The sequence below is a fragment of the Podarcis raffonei genome, chromosome 4, assembly GCF_027172205.1.
Source record: "Podarcis raffonei isolate rPodRaf1 chromosome 4, rPodRaf1.pri, whole genome shotgun sequence".
Classification (NCBI taxonomy): domain Eukaryota; kingdom Metazoa; phylum Chordata; class Lepidosauria; order Squamata; family Lacertidae; genus Podarcis; species Podarcis raffonei.
In genome coordinates, this window is record NC_070605.1 from 17,311,906 (window position 1) to 17,323,699 (window position 11,794).

Sequence of the window (11,794 nt, forward strand, 5' to 3'; positions counted from 1 at the left end):
AAAAATGGAGGAGAAGAAAAAGAAGCACACGGAGGTGTGCTCCTCTATTCTGAATAGGCCACTCCCACTTCAAGTCACATGCAGTGGAAGTCTGTCCCAGCCCAGGAGGAAACCGGAAATTTTCTCCCAAGTGGTATAAAACATTCCCTAACATGTCCACTGTAGGAATGTTGTTCTTGACTACTATAAGTTTCACATCCCACAAAAGTAAATCCAAAACAGATTACAAGCCTGACTAATAATTAGTTTGACAGGGTGGTAAAAGTAAAGGTACCCCTTACTGTTAGGTCCAGTTGCGGACGACTCTGGGGTTGCGGCGCTCATCTCGCTCCATAGGCTGAGGGAACCAGCGTTTGTCCGCAGACAGATTCTGGGTCATGTGGCCAGCATGACCAAGCCGCTTCTGGCGAAACCAGAGCAGCACATGGAAACGCCGTTTACCTTCCCACCAGAGCGGTACCTATTTATCTACTTGCACTTTGACGTGCTTTCGAACTGCTAGGTGGGCAGGAGCAGGGACTGAGCAACGGGAGCTCACCCCGTCGTGGGGATTCGAACCGCCAACCTTCTGATCAGCAAGCCCTAGGCTCTATGGTTTAGGGTGGTACATATGGTTTAATTTGCACCAATTTGTTTGTTTGTTTGTTAGATTTATATACCACCTTTTCCTCCAAGCAGCATAAGGTGAGGATACATGGTTCTCCCCTCCCCATTTTATCCTCACAACAACCCTGTGAGGGAGGTCAGGCTGAGAGGCAATGACGGGCCCAAGGCTACGCAGTAAGCTCAAGGTTGAGTGAGGATTTGAACCCCAGCCTCCCAGGTCATAGTCCAACACTCTGATCATTATACCACACTGGCTCTAAAAGAGAGAGCGCTCTTGAGCTCGTGCAGAGTATCTAAACACATGATGTAACTTCAGACTTAGCTTCCTGGATGGCAAGCTTGTGTTTCTAACAGAGCTATGGTTCCCAGACTTCCTGTGAAGAGGGGTTGAATGTTAAGCCACTTTGGAAACTGTAGCTGGGGGGAGGGAATTGGGGTCCCCTCACAACTCTCAGCACCCTTAACAAATGGCAGTTCCCAGAATCCTTTGAGAGAAGCCCTGACTGCTTAAACTGGCATCACAGCACTTTAGATGCTTTGTGTGAATGTGGCCCAAATCTCATTCTGTGGCCAGCCCGGCCAGTCTGTCTGGGCTGAAAAGAGCACTCTCAAACTGCAACCTGTATTTAGTATTTAGTTACGTACAGTAACTCGGGTTAAGAACTTAATTCGTTCTGGAGGTCCGTTCTTAACCTGAAACTGTTCTTAACCTGAAGCACCACTTTAGCTAATGGGGCCTCCTGCTGCCACCGCACCACCGCTGCACGATTTCTGTTCTCATCCTGAAGCTAAGTTCTTAACTCAAGGTAATATTTCTGGGTTAGCAGAGTCTGTAACCTGAAGTGTATGTAACCTGAAGTGTATGTAACCCGAGGTACCACTGTATGCCTTATTCTCCACACCAGTTAGTTTTGCACAAATAATTTTGTGTTGCTTTTTTTTATAAAAAAAAAGCAACACAAGAAATCTCTCTTGATTTCCCATGATCCTCCATGCTGAGACATTACAAATCAAAAATAAAGGATTTCCACGCATAGCTGGCTTCCGTTCTCGATTCCCCTTCAAGCTGCCTGCGCCGGTATATGAATTAAATGACCCTGGAGCCAGACAGGCTGCGGAGATCTGTTATTCTTAACTGCCATTTGCAACGGCTCCGAAAGCTCTTTTTTCCTTCCCAAAAAAGGGAAGTGTGCAAGAGCACAGAGGGATTCCAACTGTTTCAAGCGGCCGTTCGCTGCTGCTGCTGCTGCTGCTCTTGTTGCTCTCATTATTTGCAAAGGAGATTGACAGCTCTGGCAATAACAATAACCTTTAGCTTTGCATTTACGACAAGACACTAATGATCTTCGCCAAGGGTTTAAAGGAGAGCCCACTGCAGCTGGGAGAGGTCATCCTTCGTTATTGGCTCTCATTTTATCTGTTATGCATTTATTTTAGTCGAGACGGCTGTGGCGGGCATGCCAAATTGAACATGGGCATAGAAGAACAGGGAAGATTTCTGCATAGGCCTACAGAGAGAACTTTGGCCTCGTGGCAAACTCGTTTTGAGTTCCCTTCTCTGCTCCATTCTACAATTCTGGGGTGAGGAACCAATGGCCCTTTGGCTACCATTGGACTACAACTCCAGCATGGCCCAATGGTCAGGGATGATGGGAGTTTAATGTCAACATTTGGAGGGTCACAGGTTTCTCTTTCTTTCTTTCTTTCTTTCTTTCTTTCTTTCTTTCTTTCTTCTCATTATATACTGTAAGTATCTTTGCCAGAAACCACCGAAGAAGACCTTAAATCAAAATGCATTTGTGTTAGCTTTCATTTTAGGGTTTTTGTCATTTCATTTTAAGAACACCAGAAGAGCCCTCTGGATCAGGCCAGCAGCCCATCTGGCCAACACCCTTGTGGCGTTTGCCCTCCTAGGTGTGTGGCATCATACTGGGTTCATAGGGAAAGGTTAACTAATTGTAAAATGACTAACCAATGGGAACCCAAGGAGGCAGAGTTAACTGTGTATAAGGTTTAAGCACAGAGGTTTTTTAGGGAGTTAGGGTGGTTGAGAAGACAGTCTGGAGTTAGCAGAGACAGAGAAGAGAAGTCTGTGGGTTGGGTTAGTCTGGTGTGAGAGAGGGAGAGAATTTGTTAAGAGGAGTCAGTCAAACAGTTGAGATAATCATCAGAAGGTATTAGGAAGGTATAGGCCGGTAAAGAAACTAAAGTTAAGGTACTGACAGGAATATTATCTGAGAAACCATAAACATGTTAATGTTTGTAAAATAAACTTGGTTTTTTTTGGTTCACTTTTAACAACTGTCTGGACTCAGTGTTTTACCAGAGAGTAACTGGTTGGTGGCAGCAGGGAAGCGAGCACAGTGGTGGCACAGGGATCAATAGACCATTAAACGTCCGGGGACCCTGTGTGATTGCCACAATCCTGTTCTCACAGTGGCCAACCAGATACCTGAGGGAAACGCAAAAGCAGGATTGGATTGCATCCTGTAGCTTTTAGCAACTGGTACTCAGAAGCACTACTGACTCCAACTAAGGAAGCAGAGTTTAGCCCTCATGGCTAGGATTTTGTGTGATTTGGACATCCACATCTCAGCTTGTCAGCATTCATATTACAGCTATGAGTCATAACGTAAGTAAAACATCAACACAAAATGAAATCCAAAAGCCATACTTACAGAATTGCAGGTGCTGGCAAGAACTGTCATGAGATAAGTAGGTACCTTAAAACCAGTGCTTTTTTTTTTTTTTTGCTTTAAAAAAATAAATAGGAGTACTCTCATTTTGACTCAAGAAAATCACCATTTTTTAGTTCAAATTGGGGGAAATAAATACAGTAAATGGACAAAAGTACAAAGAACATGCATTACCTCATATTACACAGCTGACTGCTCACAGTAACTTCCACATTGGCATGAGGTTGTGTGCACTAACATCTTCCCGATTCCTCTGTTTGCTGTTGGTGTCTGTCGCCAAATGTCGTCCTTTCAAAAACCATACACTGAAGGCTTAAACAAACACAAAGGAGGATGTACCTATTTTATAAAAATATTAAGTTGGCTACAGTGTTTAAATGCATTCCACACTACTTCACACATTAAACGCTCACTTCCAACTGAGACTCAGGAAACACTGGGAAAGGAAATGAAGCCGCCATCGGAGGTGGTAACAACAAAACTGACCAATCACCGTGCTAGATTCCAACTCCTGCTTCACACATTAAACATTCACTTCTGTCTGAGACTCAGGAAAAACCGTGATAAGAAATGAGGCCACCATCAGGAGTAGCAACGGAACTAATGATTTACCATGCTAGAGAAGAAACTAAAAAATTTCATTTTTTTAGTTTCTTCTCCTGTTAGAGTCACAAAATGTTTAGGGCTATGCATACCCCTGCGTCCCCCCCCCCAGTAAAAGGACTGCTTAGAACAACCTATCAAAGTTGCCCACCTGGATTGCGACTGTTGCCTTTCTGTTTGGAAAATGCGGCTTTTTCAGGCAGCCATTTTGAACATCTATGTCATTTCTCTCCATTGTACTTCCTCCTGTTCCTTACAAAAAAAAAAAAGCAAGCTTTAGTATAATTTCCTCGGCCTCCCCTTTCATTCTGTTCAAGAGTTCTGAGAGGTATTCTAATATTAATAAAAGCCAAGCACAGGCAAAGTCGCCCAAGCAAGATTATTCACACAGAACAATGTGTCAGTAATGTGGGTGTACACGGACTGTAAATTCAGCCTGCGACGCGCAGGAAAATAGATTGCGGTGTCAACTTAATCAATGGTTCATCCCAATACTTCTCCAGCAGTTGGCCCTTATTACAATCACGGGACTGGCCTACCACGGTGGGGAAAAAATCAATCGGCTGCATTTTCTAAGCCCTGAGAATAACAGCAGAAACATAGTAAGAAATACCAATAGCAAATAACCATATTACTCCACCAAATAGCAGAGGTGAAGTGTGTTTTCCTTGCAGCAAAATGCCCAGAAATCCTTTCAGGACATTATTGCAGATGTTTCAGGCAGACAAAAAGAGTACAGCGGTTGTTGTATGCCCAACATCATTAAACACTCACACCCGTGAATCTGACATTTGTTATCGTCAAAGTGAGTGGGGCCTGCAACAAGACATTGCAGCGTGGAATGCACTGTCTTTCAGGGGTCTGGCCGGCTGGGTCCTTTTTCATGCTTCTGCATTCCATTCGTCCTCCGTTAGCCTTTTTGTTCTCTACCCACAATAGTCAGTCATCCTTTCAACAGCCAGATCAAGAGCATTTCAGGGTTCTGAAGGGGGGGAAAGCCGCAAACAAATAAATAAATGTAACAGCCACTATTCTGCCAGCAGCAGATTTCCTATTTTGGTTCCTTCTGCCTCTGAGGCTGCCGTTCTGCGTCTTTGGGATCAAGCCCTGCTGGTTTCAGTGGCGCTGACTTCTAAGTAAACACACAGATGAGGATGGGCAAGCCTGTTGTCTCTCATTCCACAATATGTATTTCACCCTCTAATAGCTCTGCAGGCTGTTTAGCTTGATTGTTTCTCCTGCTGCCAGCAATGCCACATTCCATCTATTAACCGCATTCTGTGCAAGGAATTCCACTTAAACTCTGCAAAGCTCTTGCACCGTGTCTGAAGTGCACATCCCTGCTGCTCCCGTATTTGACGTGAGCTAATAATAACCCAGGTAGCGTTTATCTTTTCTGCTCCCCTTATGAAATTTTTGTTTACCTTAACGAGGTCCCTCTGTTCAGCTCTCGGTTTTCGAAGGCTTTGCTGTTGGGATTCCGTTGCTCCCCTCTCCATCCTTCCTGAAGAACCAAAGTCTCTTTTTCTATGTGTGTGTCTTCTTCTTTTTTTTATCCTACTGGTTGCCTTCTGTTCTGTGCTTTCCATTTTTAGCACGCCATTTGTCAAGCGGAACGGCGCACAGGATTTCAAGCTTGGCCTCTGTGCATCCCCTTGCTTCGGCAGAGCAGGGCAGCGCCTTCCAAGTCGCACGCAAGACGCCGCTTTCTGGTGTTAGACGATGGAGAATCTGTATCTGTGCTGAACGATCTGAGAGGTTTATCTGCCAGTCCTTTGCCAGATGGCTTATGACAATCCACACGCTGTTCCTTTCACTCGAGGATCTTTGAAATCAGAAGTCGCCAAGATGCACGAAAGCTTGGTCAATCAGAGCTTTGAGGGTGGGTTAAAAACCTAAAAAGAGCTCTGCTGGATCAGACCAAAGACCCATCTATTAACAACAACAACAACAACAACAACAACAACAACAACAACAATTTTATTATTTATTTGCCACCCATCTGACTGGGTTTCCCCAGCCACTCTGCGCAACTCTCAACAAAATATTAAAAATGCAATAAAACATCAGCCATTTAAAAACTTCCTGGAACAGGGCTGCCTTCAGATGTCTTCTAAAAATCAGTTAGCTGTTTGTCATCTGATGAGAGGGCATTCTACAGGGCGGGCACCGCTACTATGGCCAACCAGCTACCTACGGGAAACCAAAAGGCCTTTGTAACTGTTGTTGATTATCATTGTTGACAACACACACAACGTAACAGGCTGTTTTTGACTATGTAACTTCTATTTCAAACACAATTCAACATATAATATCTCACAATGTGTAATTCCATAGACCAACACATCATGCAAACAGAACATATCCTGAGAAATTAAAGTCCAATGGATGGTCAGGAGATAAAGTCCATTCAGTTCCTAAATTGGCATATTGGCAATAACCACAATATGGTATGCTTACCATATTGTGGTTATTGCCAATATGCCAATATTTAATTTCTCAGAATATGTTCTGTTTGCATGATGTGTTGGTCTATGGAATTACACATTGTGAGATATTATATGTTGAATTGTGTTTGAAATAGAAGTTACATAGTCAAAAACAGCCTGTAACGTTGTGTGTCTTGTTACCAGGATTGTATTTGCGTAACCTAAGGTTTAGTAGTGTTTTGATTATCATTACTGAAGCAATCCAAACCCAACACACACACACACACCTGACAAGTAAGAATAACTATTCATGAATCCGGCAAAGTGGGTTCTAGTTCCTGAAAGCTAATGGCACAATATGTTCATTTTTATTTTTTAAGGTGCCATAAAACTTGTTTACATAGAATCACAGAACTGTAGAGTTGGAAGGGACCCCAAGAATCATCTGCTCCAGTCACCTGCAATGCAGGAACCACTGCTAAAAATTGCATTTTATGAGTTTGTGTCTGGCTGCTCAGAGGAAACCTATGTTGAACACCTTCTTGCTGACAAAGACCCAGATGTCACCAGGGCTGTCAATAAATTCTGTTTTATGGCAATGAGGACAAGACAGGCCATGTGACCGCGACGGTCAGTGAATGAATACTGATTTTAGACTCTGCTACTTTAGCTGATAAATAAGTATACAGTGGTACCTCGGGTTACATACGCTTCAGGTTACAGACACTTCAGGTTACAGACTCTGCTAACCCAGAAATAGTACCTCGGGTTAAGAACTTTGCTTCAGGATGAGAAGAGAAATCGTACAGTGGCAGTGGGAAGTCCCATTAGCTAAAGTGGTACCTCAGGTTAAGAACAGTTTCAGGTTAAGAACGGACCTCCGGAACGAATTAAGTACTTAACCCGAGGTACCACTGTATAGGAAATTATCGATTTTGTCTATTGCTTCTGCCCCTTGGTGCTGATGTAGGTCTTTTTTTCAGCTGGGGCACGCCAGAACTCAGTTCTGACATCTCTCAGGTCGGCGCCCTTGCCATTATAAGAGAACAAGGGAGATGTTCAGGTTGAGTTCCAACACTTCTTTTTCTAGAAAAATAACACTGTTAAATGTATGGTACTAATGTTGCCCGGAACTTTCTGCAAACTTATACCCACTTACCTGCTAGTGAAATCTCATTGAACTCAGTGGGCTTATTTTTTAGTAGACATGTATACATCTCTATTCAAGACGTAAGTCAGGAGGTGAGGCTTCAGTGCTGATATCCCCTCTGGCTAGCAGGAGGAGAATAAATTATACAAAGTAAACAAACATGGAATTGAACTTACTTTACATGATTTATTCAGCTGCTCTTGGCTCCGAGTTTGGGTTAGTTTATTTGTTTATTTATTTATTTTAGTAATAAATCTCTGCCCATAAAAAAAGGATTGTGACACTCTGGGGCACAATGTTTTGGAAAATTAACAGGGGATGATGAAATTATTGTTGTTGTTGTTGTTGTTGTTGTTGTTGTTAATTCTATATCGCTTTATTTTTTTAAGGAAAAAAACCTCAAAGCATTTTACAGCATCAGATAAATCAATCCAGAATAAAACATTACTGAAAAGAAAGTCAACTATAACGCACAAATTCAAAGCAAATTAATTAACAGGAAGCTAAAATATTATCTTCAAAGTTTTCAAAAGAAAACAGTACAAAGGAGGTCAACTATAGAATGCATACTTAACACAGCAAAACTACCCCAAACATTTCTTTTTTCAAAAGATAACATCACTAAAGGATGTATAAAATGCACATTTGAAATAGCATAACTAGCAAGAGAATGAAAGATCATCTTAAGCATAGGACATATCTGCTGCTGTTGCTGGCAATCTTGCCAATGGGAGTTCATGGCAAGAGGCGGCTGTAGAAGCTCAGGTTCGATGACTTGGGTCTGCACTATCAGGCAGCCAAGGTGGCACACGACATGCCACCAAACAAAACACAGTACAGTTGTACCTTGGTTCTCAAACACCTTGGTACTCGTACCTTTTGGCTCCCAAACGCCACAAACCCAGAAGTGAGTGTTCCAGTTTGCGAAAGTTCTTTGGAACTCAAACGTCCGACTCAGCTTCCGTGGCTTCCGGTTGAGTGCAGGAAGCTCCTGAAGCCAATTGGAAGCCGCGCCTTGGTTTTCGAATGCACCTCCGGAACAGATTACATTCGAGAACCAACGTATGACTGTACGTGCCCTAACTATGGCCAAAAGACTAGTATTGATGAACTGGAAGAACAAAAATATGGTCCCCTTTAATCAATGGTTTGGAGGCACGACAGCACTTGCAACATGTGAACGGATTGCTTATAGACGCAGACTTTGTTTGGATAAATATATTGATACTTGGAACAAGTTTATATAGAATATAGTAGGTTATTAATAATCATATACAGTGGTACTTCGGTTTACGAACTTAATCCATTCCAGAAGTCCGTTCTTAAACCGAACCCGTTCTTAAACCGAGGCACGCTTTCCCTAATGAGGCCTCCCGCCGCCGGTTTCCGTTCTTAGACCGAGGTAAAGTTTGCAAACCAGGACACTACTTCCGGTTTTGCGGAGTTCATAAACTGAATCGTTCGTAAACAGGATTGTTCTTAAACCGAGGTACCACTGTATGTATGAGTATATATAAGAATCCTACATATAGTAGCATATACAATGGACGCTCGGACTGCGAACGTGATCCATGCAGGATGCACGTTCGCAACCCGCAGCGTTCGCAATCCGCATCTGTGCATCTGCGCACGCGCAGGTTGCGATTCAGTGCTTCTGCGCATGCGCAAAGCACGATTTAGCGTTTCTGCGCATGCGCAACCGCTGAAACCCGGAAGTAATCCATTCCAGTACTTCGGGTTTCGGCTGTCCACAAGCCGAAAACACGCAACCTGAAGCAGCTGTAACCCTAGTTATGACTGTATTACACTTTCTTCTTCATTTTCACATTATTTTGTATAACTGAAAAAACTTTATAATAGTAATGATAATAAAAAATGAAACTGGAGGTCAGCGCCAGAGTTCCAAGTGGGTTTCTAAGGGGAAAAAACCATTTTCAATTTAATCTGAAATCCCGTTGGCAGACAGTTCCAATGAGCTCCACTTGGAAAAGAGTAAACATGTTTGGATCTGGTTGCAAAGGACTCTGTATAGCTTTAATATGGAAATCTTCCGCTGATGGTTAATTCCACATTGAATCCAGCTGAAAACGTTTTGATTCTCAGTCCGCATGCATTCTGCCAGTGCAACAAAGCCTAGTATTTGTGAGTCATATTGGGGCATGCTCTAGACCTGCTGCTGGTCTCCAATTCCCATCAGCCCAAATCATCATTGCAAAGCATCAGAGATACTGCGAGATACAGTCTAGGAACATTGAATATTCACAGGTTCCCTGTCTCTGCTATAAACACGTGCACCAAGGCATTGTTCTGGACACTAATGCTAATTTCATGGCAAAAGTATCTAACCTTTTCACTCAAAGGCAGCATTCTGTGGCTGCTCGCTGTATGTATAATAATAATAATAATAATAATAATAATAATAATAATAATAATAATAATTTATTATTTATAATAAATAATATTTATTATAAATAATAAATAATATTTATTATAAATAATAAATAATATTTATTAAATAAATAATTTATTATTTATTATTTATACCCCAGCCACTCTGGGCGGCTCCCAATCAAGGGTTAAAAACAATACAGAATTAAATATTAAAAACTTCCCTGAACAGGGCTGCCTTCAGATGTCTTTTAAAGATAGGATAGCTGCTTATTTCCTTCACATCTGAAGGGAGGGTGTTCCACAGGGTGGGCGCCACTACTGAGAAGGCCCTCTGTCTGGTTCCATGTAACCTCACTTCTCACAATGAGGGAACTGCCAGAAGGCCCTCAGCGCTGGATCTCAGTGTCCAAGCTGAACGATGGGGATGGAGACGCTCCTTCAGGTATACAGGACCGAGGCCATTTAGGGATTTAAAGGTCAGCACCAACACTTTGAATTGTGCTCGGAAACGTACTGGGAGCCAATGCAGATTGCGTGGCGAGTTCCTGCCCCCCACCAGGATAAATAAAGACACAAGACACCATAATTTAAGGTTAAATGGGCGAATTAGGCCACAACTTTATTGAATTCAGGAATGAGAGGCATTGGCTTAGGCATTGGTCCTAACGACTATCCGGCTCCAGCCCATTTGCTGGAGACACGGGGAAGGGTTAACACTATATCGGGGGAGTCTCCTGCCGAGGCACGTTGACTAGGAGCTCCCCCGGGTCACCGCTCTGGGGCGTGCCTTTGGCCCACACCTCCATAGGCTTCGGACAGGGCCACGCCCCTCGGAGTCCTTTATCGGACCACCCTTCGCTCACTGGGGGGAGGTGATGGCGTTCCTCCCCCCCCCAAACATCCTCTTAATCCTTTCTTACCAATGCCTAACCGCCACACGAGCAATCGCTCGCCGCCAATACTCTCATGCCTGAAACCAATCCCTTATCCCATTTGCTATATCCATCAGCCAATATCATTTCCAGCATCCGAGAGATGCACGCCATCAGCGAGATATCATTTCCCGTATCCGAAAGATGCACGCCATCAAGCCGGTAGAGGGCCTCACAGTTGAAACGTATGCCCGGGTGGTCAATGACCCTCCCACCCAGGGCTGCCACTCTACGCACCACCGCCCGATCCAAGGCTTTCCTAGCCCTATTTATGGCTATCGGGCACCTGCAATCTCTCCAAACCCGCCTCTCCATCAATGAGGCCCAAAGAAAAATAATAGTGACGTTTGGGTAAGAGGCTGTAAGTTCCTCAAAGTCGCTAAAGATATGCCACATCAAGTCGACTGCCTTTCTGTAAGCTAACTCATTTTCACCTAATTGGATAACTAAAGCATCTGGGGGGCCCTCCGCTGCCGCTCTGGCCCTAATAGCGAGCAACATTTCGGTCCAACATTTCCCTCCGAGAGATCCAAGATATATTGATGTAGTTAAGGTGCAGCCCGAGACCAGAATTGATGGCGCGGACCCTGGCCCAATGCTGTGCCTGATTATCTAGATGCGCGCCCTCATAGCTCCTGCACCCTAGGTCCCCATTAACGGCATGGTTTCTATCCCAGTGGACGGTGCAGGGCCTATACTCCAAATACGCACCACAACGTCACCTGAAAGCAAAAGAAGGTAACAAAGCCAGGTCAGGTCTACTGTGAACAATCACAAGGTCTTACGAATATATCCTTTATATGCATCAGACTTCCCTTAATGCATCTTCCACTGCCCCCAAGTCCTTCATCCTTTCAGCTGAGAGTCCCAAATGCACTGCTGTGGTGGCGGCCCCAATCCTAAAGGAGTTAACCGCGAATTCAGCTGAGGGTAAACCGCAGGCAGCAATCGCCCTTCGCATAACGCGCGTGGCCTGATGCCGTGCAA

The 11,794-nt window shown here is 43.8% G+C and overlaps 1 long non-coding RNA gene across 1 annotated transcript; it reads right to left on the minus strand.

The window, feature by feature from the left end:
* Positions 1 to 1,494: 1,494 nt before the first annotated feature.
* On the minus strand, positions 1,495 to 5,820 carry LOC128412535 (uncharacterized). Its single transcript, XR_008330100.1, has 3 exons — positions 5,330 to 5,820; positions 3,477 to 3,614; positions 1,495 to 2,386 (listed from the first exon to the last, which is right to left on the minus strand). It is a non-coding gene; the product is annotated as an uncharacterized LOC128412535 (long non-coding RNA).
* Positions 5,821 to 11,794: the final 5,974 nt, after the last annotated feature.